Raw genomic sequence first — 22,073 nt, 5'->3', positions numbered from 1 at the left:
TCAGCAGGTACTTACACTTTGCATTTCAAAAAATACAATAATGATGTATTAATGATTACAGAGCTCTGTAGATTTAAGCCCAACCACATAAAACATTCAAATGTTTTAACACTTTAATGTAATTTTATAGCATTTTTCAGTCTTATTAAATCTGCATCTTTCACTGAAATATTGCCTGATAATTTGCCATGAAAGTTGTTTAAGTGGAACCGAAGTCTGTTAAAAAAAATAGATTAGCTGCTAGGCTTTTTATGACAGAAGATAGTTTGTATATCTGATTTGTCATAAATGCTTCTCTGTGCCTGGCAGCTTTGTTTTTTCAAGCACATGCTAATCCATGCATGTGCTCAGTCCTTTCACAATTTTTTAAGGGGTCAATGTAACTCCTATGTGCATGTGAGGGGGGCATGGCTGTTTTATAAATGGAGAAGGGGTTGCAGGGTAATTGGAAGTTTACTAACCATACTTGCATTATACTTTTACATTATAGAAAGATCACCCGGGGTAACCAAAACATTTAAGCAATTGAATTCTTCTTTCATGTGGCTCTTCCATGACAAACAGAGGCTCTTCATTTTGGCAGCCCAATGGCTTTGCCAAACAGTTCACCCAGCACTAAAAAAAAACTCAGTCCTGGCTACTGTATGGCATTTGTGATGTCATTGTGCCCCCCAACAGGGATGTAAGCTTGGAATTCTGCAATAATTCACCCCAGATCATCACAAAAATACAATATTGAGGGATTTCAAGATCCCAGCTCTTCCATGAGTTGATAGGCCTGATTTATTAAAGCTCTGGAGAGGATACACTTTCATCAGTGGAGCTGGAATGAATCTGCAAATGACTTTAAATAAATCCATTCAAGGTTTTCTGGATAACCCAACTGCACTGATGAAAGTGTATCCTTTCTAGCCTTGGAGAGCTTTAATAAATTAGACACCATGTGACATCCCCTGTGCCACAAAGAAGTGTCAGAATCAGTCCAAGATTTTTTTTGGGTCCTGTTACCAATATTTTACAAGACAGTAAAAGAAACTTTTGATTGCAATCCAGAAATGATATTTTTTAGTAGAGCAGTAGTAGGCTGGAACCCCCCTTAACATTTTTTTTCTTGGTATCCCTGTTGCTAATTTCCCCTCACTTCATGTCTGATAAAACTATTGTCACTAGTTCAGGAAGTGATGGTAAATCTCTCTAACAAAACCCTAGAAATCAGTTAAAAAGTAACAGGAAAAAAGTTTCTGCTTTGACATACACTGTACATTAAATATATAAATAAAAATAATACCTGTATCTTGATTAGAATTGGAACCAAAAAATTAATAACTAATTATACTACAACATATATTCATAGTACATCCATGCAGACATTAGCATTTCCGGCAGGGAGAAGAAAAAGGGAAAAGTTGATCATTATTTTTCTTTACTTTTCTTTTACATCTCAGAAAGTTTTGATCAGTCTCTTGTTATGAACTGGAATATTTCAGAGGCAGATTAAATGCAATGGCCTTTTTATAATATTCAGCCACCATTAGGTTTTTGCAAGGAATATCTAAAATACATCAAGAAAGAAGTATTAGAAACACAAACTTTAAAGCTTTTACATCTTGACGTATTTAACGTTAGCACTGTTTTATCAAATGTTCCGAATATCCTGAAGAATGCAGTAAAAAAAAACAATGCAAAAATAAATGCCGCTCCCTCGTTCTCCCCTCACCACTCCATAGAACAGAACAGGTCCTGTGTGTACAGGGGGTATTCCTTCATCTGTCACTCTTTGTCGCTGGAAACATTCACAAAAGATCACTTCCAGCAACGAAAATTGCACTTTTGATTGCAGTCTTAGTTTGCCCATTAGCAACAACCAGATACAGAGAATACTATCTGCAGTCTTCTCCTATCTCCCTCAACATGTTTCTGCATTTTCTATTATTTTCTGTTTTTCTTTATGTTGTAAGCCAATAAGCACCACATCTTTTATTTCTTTTATTGTTCATAATGGATGTTTACTGAATATCATACTATAAAGCATTTAGTGAAACTCAAGTCAAACAGCTACAAACACAATAGAATGCATATATACATTTATTATTAAACCCGATAAAGAACTAATAATTTAGGCTCTTTTGGTCAGGGTCCTCTCCTCTTCCTTGTCATTGTTTGTAACTGTCATTTGCAACCCCTATTAAATTAACATCACTGCATGATATGTTGGCGCTATATAAAGAATGTTTATTTATTATAAATATTTCACTTCACTACTAGGAGGAAGGTATGCTTATGCTGACCAGGCCCCCTTTCCAAATCACCTGCTATGGGCCTGATTTATTAAAGCTCCACAAGACTGGAAAGGATACACTTTCATCATTGAAGCTGGGTGATCCAGAAAACCTGGAATATATCTGGTCCAGGATTAAAAACATTTGCTAACAAATGACTTTTAAGGAATCTATTCCAGGTTTGCTGGATCACCCACCTTCTCTGATGAAAGTGTATCCTCTCCAGCCTTGTAGAGCTTTAATAAATCAGGGGCTATATGTAGAGGAAAACATACCTGTAAAGAAAGTTAGAATTATACTTACCTCATCTTTATTTTCAACATTGTTGGGTGTGGTTTTACTCTCATGCTGGGTAGAGTACTGTGTAATACAGACCTAGCAAAATCATAAATAAATGACCTCTGTGAATTCTACAGGGCTTTTTTCGGAGGGGTAGTAATGTTGTCTTTGCCTGGGCGCCATGAGCAGAAGATATTGGTAAGGTAAGTATATTTGTCACATTTGTATACAAAATTATTGCAGGTGGGTGCCTGAGGTGTCCATTCATGCTGGCTGCACCCCCCCTAATCACCTGTTACATGTAATTGATTTTCATTAAAGGTCCTCTTCAAGCAGTTTGATGTTGATCTTGATAAACAAGATAAGTAACTAAACTTGCATTCCTTTACAGTGCCTTAGTGATGAGTTTTTTAAATCTTTTTGGACTCCTTACTATTTATGTGATAGGACTGCAAATGTCGACACAGCTGCAGGTCAACAATGCGAGTCGTCTTTGGACGACCTCCTGGAGCAAATGTGTGTCTCCTGTAACTTTCTCTCTCATTTCCTCATTTGACCTATCCTGCTCATTATGGATGGAATGTATTCATAATCTTTTGGCATCTGTATGGGAACATATGTCCAATTTCTTTGTTGTATTTGGGTACTTGCAGCCTAATAACGGTGTGTGTGTGTGTGTGTGCGCAATACACAAATTTAATCATCTTAAGAAAACCCTACTGAATTAAAATTGTGAAATCTGCTGAAATATAAAATAAAACATTATAAAATTGTATACAATATTTAATGCAATTATATTAGAAGTATACTTTTAACATTGGTTATTTTTTTAGGCCCAAATCCAGATTTTTTTACTTTGTTTTTCGGAGAATAGAAAAGGCATAAAACCTTTGACTGCTGATGGCATATACTTTTGGCTACAGCTGCAGTTTATTTCCAATGTATCTGCCTGCCATTTATTTACAGCCATACAAAGTTCATACTAGTTTTATATATACCCCATTCTCCTGATGAAGCAGTAACAAAAACACAACAAAATGCGTTGAGAATATCTAAACCCCCATCCTCTATGTGACAATAATTTTGAAAGATAAGTTTTATGTCAGTTATGACGCTTCTTATGCAACCATTTTCTAAAGCTATACAATTTGTGTATATGTATTTCTGTTTAGGGAGCTTAACAATATATGGGTACATTATTAGTACTACCAGTACTGATGACTACATGCTGTACTGGTATTTATGTGAATTACATTAATCCGAAATAGGGACACTTTTTAATCTATGTAAATAAAGATGTTTTACTTAATATACACACATTAGCCAAATAAATATCCCAGGTTATTTGTTGGGTATAAATTTTCCATCAAAAATTAAAAAACCTAACATTGTAACAAAGTATCAGATTGGCTACTGTGATACATATGTTACTGTGCCACGTTTGAGGTGACATGACCACTAGGGGGCACTATGACTTCCACAGAAGTGGTGTGAGCCCTGAGACGGGCCAAGGCCCAGAATCCAAGTGGTAACCAGGTCTTCTCCAGAGCCTCTAGTGGTGAGAATGTTGCGCTGCTGGTTACTAGCAGGTTGCTGTCCTTGGGCACACCAGGGTGAGCAGGAAGATACACGGTACCAAATCACTAGGCAGAAGAATTGTCAAGGAAGGCCAGGGTCACTGCAGGCAGCAAGCAAGAGAGGTCAGGTCACAAGCCAGGGGTCAAAAACAAGGGATGCAGGAAATAGACTCCAGTGACATAGGGGCCACCGCAGACACAAGAACACTGGAAGCAACAAGAGGTAAAGGTGACACGGAAGGCACAGGGATACTGCAGACACAGGGGAACACTGGAAAAGCACAAGGGAGCATATAAGACAATAAGGTGTTACACAGGAGCAGGACAGGGAAAACACTGAATCAACAGGTGTAGAGGAAATGCTCAGCAGAGCTAGGGGTTAAGCACTAATAGTGACACATTGCACAGATGCTGAGTGCTGTGTCTGAGCTAGCTAAATAGCCAGGGATAATTTAGAGGCTATTTCCTGATTGGCCGGCGGGAAGGGTGAAACTGATAAAAATTGGTAGAGCAGGGTCAGAACTGCTCAGATGCCCAAGAAAGAGGTGCCTGTGCTTTATCAAAAAAGAGGTAAGTGTGACCTACTGAACCTAGAATATTCTATCCAGTTATTATTACTGGCTTTGGTTTCTTGTCTTGATGCTGACTGGTTATGAGCAAACCTGCTCCAGTTCAATTCATTTAGGCTTCCTCAAACATTTAAAGTTCAACAAACCTGGATTTAACTGAACCCATGCAAATCAAATTGATGGTGACCTTGCTGACCTGTTGGCTCATCTCATTACTACAGTCACAGGCTGTCAGTTTCTTGTCATGTTTTTCTTATATTCATATAGAAAAATATTCTTATATTCTCATATATTCTTATAGTGTCATTCATTATATTATACAGTCTGGCAGTGGAAGGGTGTCACTATCTTTTACAGATACCTAATAATTACTGTACAAAACATGTTAAAACTGGATTTGTCATGAGCGTCACCATCTGTTCATTTTGATATCATCTAATACCGATCCTCATTAAAAGATTTTTTTCTTAACCCTTTTTTTTTTTTAGCGTGATCAAACATAAAACGATGATTAGCACCCTGGCAATAATGTTTCAGGGCATGCATGCAGCAATTTATTGAATTGTTGAAATAAACAAACAACATACAATTAAACCAGTTATCACTTTACTGCCTAAAATTAACCTAGAAAACAAAAACATATAAAAATAATAATATAATAGCAGCTATCCGTATGCAGTAGAATTAAAATAGGAGACTTGTTTGATTGTTAGGCTTCCTGGAAAATAGTTCAATTTTATCATCTACACGGTGCAAACATCTTGGAAATAAAACCACTGAGATTTAAAGGAATCTATCACTGAAAAAATAAAGATCATATATGTGCAACAGTAGGTTAATTAGAATCATTTTCATGTGTTGCTTTTTCTTTTGTTGCATCTAATTCTTCTAGAGGTTAAAAAGTGATCAATTTTCTATGCTATCAAATATGCAACACTAGCTAACTCTGGCAATGACTGCTAAAATAAACTTAGGCCTATTAAAGCTCTTCAGAACTGGAGAGGATAGACTATCATGAAAGAACCTGGGCAAACCAAAACCTGAAATGCACCTTTTAAAATCATTTCCTATTATTTGGCAAATGTTTTCTATCCTGGAGCAGATCCATTCCAGGTTTGTTGAATCACCTAGGTTCTCCCATGATAGTTAATCTTCTCCAGTCTTGGAGAGCCATGATTAATCAAGCCCATTGAATATGATACAATTTCTTACACCGGCAAAAACCTTTCCTGGTCTTGATAGGGCTAGTTAGGTGTGTTTGACACCAAAGCCAAAGGTCCCCAGTTCTCCCTTGTCTAAAATTCATATGTCTCTACACAGTAAGATTTGTAATGTATGGCAAGCCAGATGTATTATTTTTCTGAATCTTATGGTGTTTATTGACGAAATAAAAATTCCTTTGCTTTTTGTTGGTGAAGACAAACCAACATAGAATGACAAACAAATTAAAATTCACCCTGTGTGAACATGGCATTTCTATAGGTATGGAATGTTGTTTTAGGATTTTTCTCAATTGCAGATTCTCAATTGTGCTGCACACAGGATGGTAGATATGCAGCTATTTTGGTAAAATCAGCCATCGCATGTTTGGATGAAGCAGCCTGTACTGTACTTTGTTTACTGAACATAAATCAGAAAAAATACATTGTTCCTATAGGACAATATGGTGTATACATTACCAGATAATTCTATTATATGCTTATACTGAATCAGACGGAAGATCTGAACAGGTCTGGGATGTAATAACATTGAATGCAGTTTTACTCCAATATATTAAATATTGAGAAATTATGCATTAGGCACAATCAATAGAAAACATATTTTCACAGCTTCACTACTTTATCTTATAAAGTATCTGACCCACCAGGCTATTTGTATCGTTAGATGCTGCAAACATACCTGGAATGCTTCGTGGTTTTACACAGATAAATTACCGTTGTTTACTGTGGACAAAAAAAATAAATATAATTTTTAAAAAAATAAATAAATATGACATTTTGTATATTAATACTGTCAGGGTGTTGTGAGAGGGGGAAGGTATAATTTCTGGAACCACCAGCTGTCAGTGTTTATTTTATGATATAGTGATCCTCCAATAACAGACATAGTCAACAGTGAGCCCCTGTGCAAAACTGCCTTCCTTCCAAACTGATATGGGGCCCGTTGGCTGAGGAGGGCCCTTGTTCAGTGGCACACATTGCTCCTCCCGATGCCCACCCCTGCCTTCCACTACCTATACCTCCTTTCTATCATGTCTTCTTTGCTGCCAGCCTTAAGAAACAACACTAACTCAAAAAAGTCTGTAGTTTTAAGGTTAAAGCTGCTTAAATATAGCATAATAATAATAATTTTGCTTTCCTTTGTGAAAGTTTGATTTCTTGATCTCTTCTTTCCTAGTTATCATAAAGAACAGGTAAATTTGTATCAACTTTCTGCCAGGGATTTAGTTGGCGCACCCTTGAGAAATTCATTCTCACACTTAGCTCCACAGAAAACCAGTTAGATATATGGAAGGTAACCTTAGACCTTTTTGTATATTATGTGTTGATAGAAATGTTGCACTAATATTCCATATATTCCAGAAGATTGGTGATTCACTATAACTCACTTTAGATGGGATTTTAAATGGTAAAATCTTCTTGGTGTGAAACTTACTTAATTCCATCCCAACCATCCCTGGCAGGACTGTTGGAAAATATTGTTGACCAATCATCTTGCATACAGAGCCAATATATTCGTAATCCCATGAGAGAGTGGAACTTGCCTACAAAATGCGTAACACAAGTGTGAACAAGTCTTAACCACGTGACCTCCTTTTAAAAAGCATTTGTGGAATAAATGAATTTACAGAATCTTTAAAAGGTGTACAATGTAATGTAATGGTGAAATTAGCAATTTTACAGCCTATATTAAGATTTTTTTGTCTGTGCATCTATATATTATTATCTTTGGTATCTGTATGTAAAAGAGTGATATCAAATCTACTTTTAAAAAGAAATAAAAACAAGCAATTTTATTGATACATGCTTTTATATGTCAGTTCCCTGCCCGAGGCACCAATTAAATCCCAAATAAGGCAACATGGGGACCTGGGTGGCAAATATGGAGTGGGGGTCTCAAATGAACAGCATTCCAGCTGCCTTCACACCCTACTATTCTGTCAATTTGGACCCAGGATAAAGTGGGAGCCCTGGGCAATTGCCAAATTTGTTTTATCCTTCAACCAGCCCTGTGTGTAAATACCAGGAATTATATATAGCCCTTATAGGTTACTTAAACTGACCTGAGAGTCACAAACTGCTCATTGATCCTGGAACCCCTTTCAACTTCTGGAGGAACTCTGCTTGAGCAACTCAGATGAAACAACCCATCAGGAGCAACCAATGTTCACTACTATGGAGAAGAGCACAGTGTGGTTCTCATTCCCTACCCTCTGTATTGTATAGAATGCCTGTTCATTTGTCGGTCACTGAAAGCGACCACAAAAGACCCTTTCTACGATCTGACGTCTATCTGATATCTGTATGGGGCTTTAGATTGTTCATACCGTCCGTTGCATACAATTGAAGCTCCAGTCCTTTCTCCTAGCCATTACTTTTATATAAAGCGATTTAGAAAAATGATAGTCATTGATATCATTGACAAGTGCTACAACCATTATCATAGAACTGACAAGTTGTGGGTGAAGAGATAATATCTTTTCCCTTATTCCAATTTTTGCTTACTATTATCTTTATTCCCTGTAAAGGGCTGTTGTTTTATATTAACAGTGACATGCATTCTCACTAGTCTATTCGATGTTCCCTCTCTCTGCACTCATTAAAAAATACAATTATAGCCAACTCACTTACGCATTCGCAGGAATTTGTGACAAAAATGATAATGCCGTAGTCTCATTAAATACTCTGTCAGAAGCCCCAGCGCTAGCCATTAGGGGCTACCTTATCTCCATGGCAAAAGATAAAATCTAATAATTTAAGAAAAATAACTGATGCAGCAAATTGGCGTATTATAAGCATGGAATAAAATGACTTGCTCAGGAAAGATTAAGGAGAAACTTTCAGATCTCCTGGGTATCTCATGTACAAGAGAAGACTTTGAAGAGATGGGAGAAATTAGCTCTTTTCTTTCTTTTAGATTCAATAAAAGGGAAATATTGGAAGCTTGGCTTGTATGTTCTGCCAAAATGAGATGGGTAAAGAAAGTTATAAGGTTGTCTTTCTTCTCTGGAGTCACTGAATTTTCATGGGCTGCATTAAGTCAGATCCTTCGTGATCAGTTTAAGCAAATTTATCATTGTATAGATAAAAGTAATTACACAGTACTGCACCCGTGCAGCTGCACTATATTATAAATTGCTAAATTAGAATAGGCTTTCATTTTAAAGCTGAAATACATGCAGAGATTTAAAAAAAAACACCACTTAGTGCATTTGTGTATTTCTTAAAAACTTTTTAAAGTGTTTTTACAAAGGCTCATACAGATAATGTATAAAGCTCTGTATATACATCAGGTAGGCGTTTGCAGTGACAGGACAGACTGCACTGTTCTGTTCTATGTAAAATGGAGAGAGGAGGAGGAGTGGGCTTTGTGCTGTAGGAAAGCCAGGGCAGATTGATAAATGTCATTGGGGGACCACAGTACACATGTTCTATTTTCGCCCAAGACAACAATGACCATTCATTTCAGGCGATAATCAACTAACTGTGTATGTAGCTTAAGTATGTAAATCTATTTTATTAGCTCACTATGAGGGGGAGCTATGCAGCACAAACAGCCTATCAGGCTTAACAGCAAGCACATGTGCTGACAGTGGAAGGGACCAAAGGGAGCAGACTTGGTATCTAACAGTCACTTGCTTCATCATCGTCCAAACACCTGTCTGCAAGTGCGTAGGTAGCACCCCTGTGTTCCTTCATTTAAATAGAGAAAACAGTGCTACCCATCTGGCTGTGTTGTCTGGCCAAAGTTTATGCAGATATGGATTAAGGCAGAAAGACAAGGTTGCAGCTTTGCCCCCCACCCCCTCACTTTGATTGACATCAATAAAAATTGCAAAAGGCACAGATAAGCCATTTCATTAGACTTGTCTGATCTAAAATGATCCCTTCCCATTAGAAAATGACTGCCTGCAATTACATCCTAACATAAAATTAAAGGGAACTGCACTACCTATCTGCACTTTTTCCCTGGTTTACTGCAGTATGAAGTAGCATGAGATGGCCCCCCTGGACTCTCCTTTTCAGGTTGCCTTGTGGATAATCCATCCCTAAATACATAAACCACAAATCATTGGGTAGATAAGACATGGGCAATTGGATGATTTTGGTAAACATAAGCTTTGAACTGCCTTATATAGGTGGGTCTCAGACAGCCTCATAAACAGCCATCTACAAGGATCATTAGGCAGAAATCTAAACTTAGATAATGCGTAGCATATGGACATGAGGAAATGACCTGACTACTTAGTGACACCTACAAACATTGATATAGCATGAATACCTGCTTTACCAGGACAGCAACCAAATATTGTCAGGAAAAATGCAACTTACTTAGCAGATATTTTTCCTGTTGTATCCCAGAAGAGTGCTACAAAAGGCTGTTCTCCCATGTAGATGTTACAACCACTGCCTAATGCTGTAGAAATGAGCTGTCATGTGGAATTGTGATGACCCGTTTAGACTGTTAAAGAGGATGTACAGTCCATCTGAAAAAAAAAATGTGTATTGTAGGCAGGCTTTTTTATGATATAAAAAACTATGAAGAAGTACTTTGTTTCCTTACTCTGAGCCATGCACACACAATTCATTGTACAGTCTCCCAGTTCAATGGTCGCCAACAAGTGGTCCGTGAGAAAATTTTGGTGGTCTACAGAAAAATGTGGACATTATTTGCATCTTTAATTATTTATGAATAGTAAAACAAAACAATGTTCTAATAAATTCCTTTATTCTGAATGACAATTTTCACCTTTATATTTCACTAAATTCATGAACATATATGTACGAGACGGAATAACAAGAGAGGAGCAGTGTGATGTCAGTGTAGTGTTAAGTTGTATGAGGCAACCATTGCAGAGCCGTACGCTTCAGTATTGTTTCCACCATTACAACAGTCACCCCGCTCCGCCAATACCAATTCTCATCTGATTGTTTTCTTTTATTTGTTTATTTCTCAGATGTTCTTTTAGGTAAGTATGACCTTAACTGTGTATTTTCTTTAACTGTTATATTTAATGGCATCAAATAGTTTGACTTTAATAACTATCATTTTTTGTTTGGTCTTAAGGTGCGTACACACTTCCAATTTTTATCGTTCCAATCGAACGATGAACGATCGATTGGGCAAAAAATCGTTCGTAAAAAAGTAACCAACGACGCCGACGAACGAGGAAAGTCGCTGGAAACGAACGACCGGACCGACGGATCGGATTGGACGACGATCGTTGAACATCGTTCGTGTGTACGGTCGTTCGTTGATCGTCCATGTTCAGAGCATGCGTGATGAACGAACGTCCGTTCACTTTCCTGTCGTGCACATAGTTCCTCTATCGCTCAAACGATCGTATCTATTGTGTGTACAATATCTACGAACGATCGTGTCGTTAACTCTATGTGCAGGATCGGTGCTATACGATCGTTCATATATATCGTGCATGAACGTTCGTCGTTCGTTTTCCAACGATAATAATTGGAAGTGTGTATTTAGCTTTAGATTTGAATGAAATAAACCCATAATGAGTGAGAAAAAGCAAACAAATATTTTGCATTTCTTTAGTAATACCAAAGATAATACAACTAATGTTAATAGTAACAATAGTAATATTTCACCTAACCGTGAGCTGATAAAGGAATCAGAGCCTCCACCGTCCTTGTCAGGCACTATTAGGAAAATCATTATTTTACAAATGTATTTATCTTTGTTAAAAAAAATCATATTAATGGTCTGCAGCATTTAAAATTATGAGTTTAGTGGTCCGTGAGGTCTGAAAGGTTGGTGACCACTAACCTAGTTCATATGCACATGTGCAGAAATTACATTATCCCAACTAGGCCAATGAAGACTCTAAACCTGGTAGAAGACAAGTAAAGTTGACAGCTGCAGTGACAAAACTGCAAGGGATATTGCAACAATAGAATTGCTAGAGGGGTGATTTGGCTGGTAAATCTGATAAATTATATCAATACGCTAAGCAAATTTGCCCATTATGACAAAACTTTGGGTACTGATAACAGAGTTTACACAAATTTGCAAACACAAACTGTTGGATGTGCGTATGTATGAAAACAGCAGAACATGCAAGGGTGCAATAAAGTGGGCTCTATAGAGAAAAAGGGCTCTTGACCTATTCATGCTTATGTATAACTCAATGCTCAAGGCCACTCCAATATTGTAGGAATAAAAATATGTCCTAATATTTTCTCCCCTAAAACCAATTTCTAGAAGGCATCCCAGTATGATTCCAGGCTCTGGGTTGGAGTGGGCCTAACAACTATTAGTCAACTAATAATAGGTGAAGTACTCCTTACCTAGAATTTTTTTCTCTTACCTCTAAATTAGGCATGCCATTAGATCCCAATTTCTTGCCATCATTGCCATTAAACAAGATTCACTTGCATCTCTGGCACTGAAGACTAGCCTTCCAACTCCAGTGTTCACATCACATGACTGTTCACTTTATTTCCAATGATAATAACCAGGGAAAACATTTGTTCAACATAAATTTCCACCTATATTTTTTAAAAATATCAGCCCTAACCTTCCTAATATACAAGTCAGGTATCATATCACAGTAGGACACTTACTGCATCTGGTGGAGAGTACAACAATATTGACATCATCATTTAGGGTATATCAATAAAACCATAGGATTAGCTCTAGGCTTAAATCCTCTCATATTTTGACTGAGCATCAATAATGATCCAATCGTATCTACACATAGTAAACTGCTTATAGCTTGCTTAGCTTTTGTATGCTAGGAGATAATACCTGCCTGCTTGAAAATGCCCAGCTTTTTCATCCTATAGGGATTAATATACCTCTGTCACATTGTACCTGCTCCTCTCAGATTTCAATTTATCATCAATATTAATCTGACCATATCTATGCATAGTAATACTGTTTTATTTTACTTGGCATTGTACACTTACCTGGTACCACCTAACCTCCTCATCTAACATGAACTGGTTTGTAATGACCATAAAGCTCCCTCCTATAGTATATTTATTGTCTTGTTTTATTTTTATTTATACTACTTGATTCCACAAATAACCTCATGCATGAGGTTACCTAATGCTCTTTTACTGAGTGGAACCTTTAGATTCCTTACTGTTCATGTTTTGGTGTGCCATGGACCATGACATTGCTAATGTTTTAAAAAGAATATTATTTTTTAATTAAAATATTATACAGTTTTCAATGAATATGAACACCAGCAATGTTTTCTGATCATGCCCAACTGCGTTACACACCAAGACTAGGTGCATGAAAACTTAGGCAAAAACTCCCAGAACAATTTATAAAAAAGTGAGTGTGGTATGTAACATACCATATTTTATTCAAATTTTATTCAAACACTAAGAAAACCTCTAAATACACAGATGAAATACATATAAGGTACTTGTTTCTTTTATATATAGTTGATATTATCTGGACTCCTATCATATTGGTCAGTTTCTAACGGACATACCAGAGGTTCCAGCTTTGATATATCGGGAAGAAGAACAATTTACCACGTTGGATCTTTTACAGCAGTACGTGTTCTCAGTCAGATTAGAAGCAGTGTTTCAGGAATGATTACAATATAAAACATACAAAGATAGTAACACCCTTCCAATTCTAGTATTTACTTAATTGTCATCCCCAAAATATAAATGCCAAATTCAAAGGAAGAGAAAAGGCAAGGTAAAAATTAAATTGTATTCATCATTCAAATAATACCAAGGTGCAAATCACATTAATACAAATAAAATATTAATACAATATTAATTATTAGTAATACAAATACAAACTAGTATCAAATAAAGGCAGTCACATGTGAAACACTCGGGGTGATGCCTACCAACTAGACAATAAATGCCTAAATGGCTACTGTAAGCAAAACAATTCGTCTCAATACTGGGGATGAACTGAGATTGCAAATGAACTATAAAAAAGCAATAACAAGTATGTAGTACCAAGTCATAAATTACAAGAATATCAAATAATAAACACACAGTAACTCAAAGGTTGGTGCAGATACATAAATCAGAAGATTATATAAGAGGTTATTACAAGATCATGGTAGTAGCAGCTATTAAAGGCTTTTACAGAGTACTACACACATATTATTAGATTGTTGGCAAGCTTCAAAAAGTTGAAAAATTAAAATATATCAAAAGATAAATTGATATTATGTATATAGTAATGTGTGTCAAGTATTATACAATGTGTAATAGGGTTACTTACTGTTAGGTGACAGACATAATTCCCAAAAGGAAAGTAAAAAAGTCTTCAGTTTCCTAAATCAGAGGGCAGCATGGTGGCTCAGGGGTTAGCACTCTGGCCTTTGCAGCGCTAGGTCCTAGGTTCAAGTCCCAGCCAGGACACTATCTGCATGGAGTTTGCAGGTTCTCTGCGTGGGTTTCCTCCGGGTACTCCGGTTTCCTCCCACATCCCAAAAACATGCAGTTAGGTTAAATGGCTTACCCCCAAAATTGACCTTAGACTACATTAATGACATATGACTATAGTAGGGACATTTGATTGTGAGCTCCTTTGAGGGACAGTTAGTGACACGACTAAGGACTTTGTACAGCGCTGCGTAATATGATGGTGCTATATAAATACTGTATAATAATAATAATAAATCATCCTTCATGAGTTCCCCCAGAATTCACCTGCTATTTAAATTGTACCAGAATCCTGCCTAAAAAGGAGCCAAAAGCTGTCATAGGCCTAAAAAGTGATGCGCTAGGGCAGTGAATGGCTTCTATCATACTATGACCAGTTACCTCCTCTGCAACAAAAAGTAGACAACCATCACTGCCTCAGGATAACAAGTCCTAGAACTGTCCAAAATACACCAAAGTTACCCTATAAATATTAAAATGATCTTTTTATACTGAAGGGGTTCTACACAACAAATTGCAACATATAGGATTACCAATATTTGTATTTAGAAAGTTACATGCAGTAGATATCCTTGGCTTTTATGCATGATTTGTGCATTCATGTTGGTGGTACTATTCATTGTATATCAGTTTGGTGTTGGTTATATGGGTTTTTATTAGGTTCCTTTGATACCTTGCAGAACACACCCTATGAAGTACACTGGAAGAGCTACTAGCATCAAGATTAAAGTTTGTATTGCACCTTTATTGGATGTTTCGGGTCAGGCTGACATAAAATTAGCCATTTATTACTGTAGAAAGGCAGGATGAAATGCTTACTTGTAATAAATTGACAGCTGAAAATATAAAGAGGCCATAGTCTGTCATCACAATAGCAATTAAAAAAATCTAAGTATCCACAATAGATTTGTTCTTAGTTTTGGAATTTGGATTTTTTTTGGCTTGTAGGTAGAGAAGTTTCTCCACTAGGACATATGAAGATATACCACATATGTTCAGGACTGAATAGGCCACTAGAGATCTAGAGATCTAGAGATCCTGCTGGCTAAGTGCTATACACAGCTTGTGATCAAGGCCTGCCGCTGGGTAATACAGGTTATAAATAATATTAGGAAAACAGTTTGGAAGGCCAGCTAGGGTTAATATATGTAAAGTATTGCCACCCTTTAAAACAGCTGTCATATTATAGATTTCTAAGCAAAGCAAAAGCTGATTGGCATGTCCCGTTTTCTGATTTTCCACTGATTTAGTGTCATCACCAAAAGGAACAGCAATTAAGACCTTACTAATTAGTTCAGATTGAGTCCAGGCATTGATAGAGTGACAGCCGGCCGCTGCAGCCGGGATGGTAGGACCACATTGTGTACCGACTGGCAGAATGCATTTTTTATGAGTACTTCCACCATGCTGAGAAATTACAAAACTATTTAAACTTGAATGCTAAGCTAGAAAGTATCTAGACTTCATTATACTGTAGATTTAAAATAAATTAAATTGTCCTCTGCATTAAAAATGTAAAAAACAATAAAGCTGCTGAGCTGGAGTCTTGCTAACAAATTGGCGGATGATAGAACATCTAATAACTTCAGTATTATGTAGTCAGACTTTGGAGGGGAGGCTTCGGCTTTGTTCATTAATTTCTTTGGCTGAAACTTTTCAAGTTGCAGACAAAAGTTCTCCAGAGCGCGATATAATGGAGATGTTTTTGAGAGATATGAACACACAGACAAGTCTGTATAACAGTGTTTTACTTAATAGACATCACTGTCTCTTCAGTGAGACAAATATATTATGTGCATATAATGTCAATTTTTTTACATTGCTAGGATATGAATAAGATTTATTGTTTCACATGTTTTCTTTTGTTGCTCTCAATGTAGGTCCTGGCTGGGCACTGTTCTGGCTCACAACTACTGTTTGCATCAGAACCTATGTGTTAGAAAATCACAATCCCAGGCCAAGTTCTCTGAAACCTGTTCTATCAGGCCATGGAACTTAAGTCAACGGCCATAGAAGAACCAATATGGGGCTTTTGGGTAATTCAGCCCCCTCATTAAAAAAGGGTGAGGTCACAGCAGCCATATTGACCAACAGCTAACAAAAGCCATAGCCGTATGTCCGATAAAGATTCTTTAAGGAATTATTGTCCCCAGATTCCCTTTGCAGGCTGCTCAGAAATAAAAATTTGTTTAGCCATATTAAACTTTGTTTAGACCGGGGGGTAAAGTTGCAGTGCGGTTACCACTTCGAACTGCTTCCGGCTTCATACAGCACAGGTTAAGCCACACAGACACATTACATTCCATATGCTGGTAGATGGCAGAAATAGAGTAAAATAATGAGCATGAAAGAAGCTGCGAATATGGGGTTTTTCCTTGGCTGGGATTAAAATTCTAGGTAATAGGATTTGAGAACATTTTGTTGCAGCAGCAGGTGCAGAAGTAATACCTGCCTGGGGAAATGTATTGCTTTAGAGGGTGCAGTAGGTGTTGGTTAATGTAGACCCAGGACCTCCTCCCCACATGCCATGGGGTAGCCTAAGCGTCTAACAGTCCATTTGAGATTTTCTTACATCTCTGAAGATCTTGTGGTTTATGCATCAGGACAATGTTGTGGGGGAATGTCAGTGGAAGAGATGTCAAATAATACAAAAATCAAATAATTCTGCCACTTCTTATGGCCACTTTGCTGGTCATAGTGGGAGGAAAAAGAAGGCACAGAGAGGTAAAAAAGTGTCACAGATAACAGGTTTTTATTGCTGTCTCGGACTTCCCTCTGTTCATTGTTTTTTCTGGTGGCCACTGTCAACAGAGCAAAAAAGTTTTATGTAATCTAAAATATAATAACTCATCCAGAACAGGAAGTAAGGAGATATGTGCAGTGAGATCGGCACCTTTGTGTTTTACAAATTATTCAGAAGCGCCTCATGCAAACTCCTTTGTGCAGTGCAAGATTGAGTGACATCAGCAGAAGAACCAGGAGCAAGGGGAAGAAGATGGCTATGGCCAGAGTTCAGACCGAGCCGGGACAAAGAACGAAGGACTGACTCGAACAGGATCATGGAGGGATTGATGGCTTTCCACCTGTAAAGGAAAATATTTTTTTTTTGGTGACAGTTCGGCTTTAAGAGGAAATTTCTTTTTAGATTCTGTTGTTTCTGAGGAAGTCCTGGGAAATCTCCCTTAAGATTAGACCACATTTTAGACTTGCTGTGGGAACAAAATCTTTCCACACTGCTGTGCTGAACCACTGACCACCATTCATTTTAATGGGCCACACGGGTGAGATGCTACTGGTAGCGTCCTACCCCAGGAGTGTGAAGAAGTGGTAACTGCACTGCAACATCACTGCCAATCTAAACACAGCCTAATGGCTCAGACATGTTCCAACCCTTCCTCTCTAACTAAAGCAATAAATAAAAATAATGTGCATCAGTCTTGTGAGAAAAAATGCTGCACCACTAACAACCCTGAAAATTATATAATAGAAATTAATTCTACAGTAGCTCAAGCTTTTGGCTAAAAGCAGTTAGCCAGTTTTAGAACTATGGGGATAGGAATTCTTGATGAAAAGTTCTAGAAGCAGTGTGCTGTTGCATAGTTGCAAGTAAGAGAATTTTTAATAAAAGTGTAGATAACTTTTTTTGCATCTCTTGCTTTGTATATTCATGTTTACAGGGACATTTTTGGTCAATAAACATCCGACTCCATGATAGCTGAGATTTTTTTCACTCACATTAGCAAAACACAATTACTTGGAAGTCACTTGATGGTCTCATGACCTGGCAGGCCTAAGGCAAGTGCCCTTTTTGCTGGCTGCTTACAACTGAGAATTTTTAAAATGAACGATACCTATCTCTTGCAAAGAAACCTTTTTACTTGCATTCATGTTCCATATTCTTCATGACCTTATTCCATCTCACTTTAAGTTAATTCACATTATACTGAGGACTGGGATCTGTCAAAAAGCAGGGTGTCTGACCCTTTCTTGAAGGTCTGGGTGAATTTTATATTTCTTCTTCGCTTACAGTAAATAACCTTTACTGCTGCCGAAGCATAGATTTCCCTCTTTCTAATCAGAAGGAATGATGTTGTTTTCTGAACTGTTGATAAAAATATGGGCAAACGGTCTTTGTTCTGACATTCAACGTAACTTCAATTTTTATTTGGTAAAGGCAACAAAGCAATGTAAGAGAAATGAATAGCTTTTTAAATGGCAGCCTACCATAAATGTCAAGTATGTATTTTTCTATGCTATAGTATCGTGTAAAAAAGGGTTTTGAATAAGGATCCTATTTTTATTTTGACTCAGCTCTCTTTGTACAGAAGATGTAGTTTGAACCTAGCAGCATGGGGAGCATGAAACAGTGCCACATATTGCTGTATCAAAACCCAAGAATACAAATAAAACATATTACAGCTTACTAGCCTTTAGATGTGGCTGCTACACTAGTTTATATTTTTTTAGGTGGATGACGGTGTCCTATAGTCGTCTTTCTTTATTTGCATAAAGTACAAGGAAGTATTATATCATTCAGAGATAAAAGCTGATAACACTGAGTTTGTAATTCGATGCACAGAAAGGACACTAGACTTCAATGCAGAAAATGTGCTTTGTTGATGGGTTAAAATACATTTTATGGTGGTTTTTGAAGAGTGCAATGGGCATTAAATGGCTTCCAAGGACAAGAAAAGCTCATTAGCCGGTTTTAGTCCAAAACAGCTCACTTCATTATTTAGTGTTGTATTTTTCCAAAAAGAAAAAGTGGAAAAAGATTTAAAAAATGCAAATTAACAGAACACAAATGAAAAATCAAAGATGTTCTTAGTAGACTTCTTCCTTTTGCCACCAACACTTACTGTGCACAGCAGCCAGGAAGGAGTATCACCAGAATTCCTTCTTTAGGTGCCGCCAAAGGTCCTAGGTTGTCCGTTTCAAACACCTGTAAGCTAATTCTCAGGCCCAGCATCCTAAAATAGCATTTTTTAAGGCACCTACTGACTGTCCCACTTATTAATTCAATGCAATAGATGGCTCCCAGCTCTACCTATAGGGCTTCTCTATCCAATAGGGACGTGACCGATGGAAACACATCTGGAACAAATACATATATACCTGACTACCTCCAGTAGGTAGGTTTTTTTTAAAGAGTTTACAGCATATCTTCAAAGCAACACCAACCATTTTTACAAACCGAGACCACCATTGAAAAAGCAGGAACAATAAGTGAAGAAGTCTGCTCTGACAAAAGACCAAATGCTAGCTATGAAAAAAAACACAAGACAAAAGGGAGCTGGTTTAGGGTAACCCCTCCTTATAATAAATATGGATTATATGGTGTAGTCATAGTGAACTTCTTTGGCATTCTTAGTGGACTATTAGATTCATAGAGCTTCACATAGACTTTGCTTTCCAATGTTCTCTTTCTTAAGGCGACAAACTAGGCTGGCCTGGGCTAGTCTTTTATTTCAACAGTCCTTTAACAAGGAAGTTAACTGCACATTCCTGCCTGCAAGTGAAATGGTAATATGAAAATGGTAAACAGAAAGCATGTAAGAATGTGAACAATGCAATAATGATTAGGAAAATGTACTTAATAAAAAAATATAATAGATTAGCTGGCCAAAAAAATGCCTCCCAAGCCTGTGGGGACAGAATTAGATTCTGAGTTAGAGATTCAGTTGGTAAGGGCTATATTGAGCAAAATTATGTGCTCAAAAATGAGGTCAGCTGACTACCTGAATATACGGAATGACCAGGTTTTGTCATCAATGAATTTTATCTTCCCTGATGGCTTGAACTGGGATTGGAAATAGTGCAAATATTTAGAGATGTTTGTGGTCCAAAACAGGAAAGCCACCTAGGCTCTCCAAAGGTAGAGCACAGTGAATGCGTATTGTGACAGTAGAAGAAGTATGTTATTTTCAGGATCACTGGGTAAAATTCATAAAAAAAAAAAAAAAAAAACCTGAATGCAGCACCACATTTAAGCACTGTAAATCTACAATATATTACATTTTTCTCAGGTTTAGATGCATCTTAATTTTGCCGAAGTATTTTACCAAATTTTGCAAAAATGTTTCCAATTTTTACCAAAATTTTAGGGAAATTAAAACTCTCAGTTTCACTCACTCCTAATCTATGTCAACTATTTCTATCGATATAAGGACTGTACATAGATGTAACCAACTTTGGTCCTAAACTGCATTTACTTATCAGTTGTAATTGCCTCCAGTGTCATTACTCAACCTGAGCCCACTTCTCACTGAGAATAATACACTTTCTATATGATATATCTGTTGATTTCTACAGTTGTTCAGCAGGTAAGCTGATTTAATTGCCTGACATACACATAATAAAATAGAGGAATCAGTGAAATCATCATATCAAAAACTGTTTCCATACATCATTGTTATAAATCAGAATTTGTACACTACTAGTTTGAGAAAAAAAAAAAGAAAAACTGAAATGGTTATTTATAAAAGCAAAACATATGTAAAAAAAAGAATTGGTAATAACTTAAAGAGCTTTTAGCAGAATTGGATGAAATTTTCCTCATATTTGGGCGTAGCCTAAAGAGATGAATGTTCCAGGGAATGTGATACATAACGAACCTGATGGTACCATAAATCAAGGCTGTGAAACATCTCTATCTGCAAATTAAGATAAGCTTGATCATTTGCCAGGATGTATAGGCCTAGGAGAATATGTTACAGTGAAAGGGTGACCATATTTAATTATAGTGGACATGTATTAATGTAACAATCTCCTACGGGACTGGATGATCTTCATTGTGACTCTGCCCCTTCACTTCCCCATGGCTATGAAGCCGTGCTATAATCTTACGTGTAAAGCCATCTGCTCCCTGGGTCAATGGCGTCTAATGTGGAGGGAGAAAATTGTCTTGCACTGTGCGGTTCAGACTTAGAGTCAGAATCTTTCATAAAGTAACTGAAGCATTTAGACCCTCAGGCTACACAGAGAACTCTATGGGTCTCCATTCCACTACGCAGCACTAAATGTACGATATTTAACTCTGAGAGAGTTTAATTCCAAGCATTATTAAATCATTAAAAAATAACACACAAATAAGGCTGCCATCACCGAAAAGGATTTGCATAGTTTTTTAATGGAGAGACGATGTTTTATTTAACCAGAAGTTCTGCTTTTTATTAAAGTGGACCTTTAAGTACATTTAAAAGTCTGCATGAATAAATTCCTAACATGTCACAATGTACAACAACTATATGATGTTTATTGAAAGCTGTACTGTGTTATCAATAGAAAGCCATCCAGGGACTCCAACCCAGTGACTTTGCATAGAATGAGATGCGGTCATTAGTCTGCTGCAGTCAGGAGGAAGCATTTTCTCAATCTCCTCTATCACAGTGCAATATTAAAATTTTGTAGTAGGTCACAGTGGCTTCAAGTGGTAAGTGATCCATGTCAAATTATTATCATTAAACAGTATTTTTATAGCGCCAACATATTATGTATTGATGTACCTATAATAAGGGTTGCAAATGACAGATAGATACAGACAGTGACACAGGAGGAGGAGAGGACCCTGCCCAGAAGAGCTTACATTCCAAGAGTTGGATTGCACATTCACTGGGGTTTACATGACTATATAGTCTGTGGGTCAGCGATCTGACATGCGTGCAGAGCTTTACAATTATGGAAAATGCCATACAACTAAAGCTAGGTCCTTAATTTTTTTGCATTTTTGATACACTTTAATTACCATCAATAGGTCCC

The 22,073-nt window shown here is 37.1% G+C and overlaps 1 long non-coding RNA gene across 1 annotated transcript in view; it reads left to right on the top strand.

Moving 5' to 3' along the window:
- LOC140332616 (uncharacterized) overlaps positions 1 to 22,073 on the top strand; it is a 47,123-nt gene that overhangs the window by 24,177 nt on the left and 873 nt on the right. The window lies entirely within an intron of this gene.

This window comes from Pyxicephalus adspersus, chromosome 6 (assembly GCF_032062135.1).
Source record: "Pyxicephalus adspersus chromosome 6, UCB_Pads_2.0, whole genome shotgun sequence".
NCBI lineage: Eukaryota > Metazoa > Chordata > Amphibia > Anura > Pyxicephalidae > Pyxicephalus > Pyxicephalus adspersus.
Note: the sequence above shows the minus strand (reverse complement) of the source record. Positions and strands in the feature narration are given on the sequence as shown.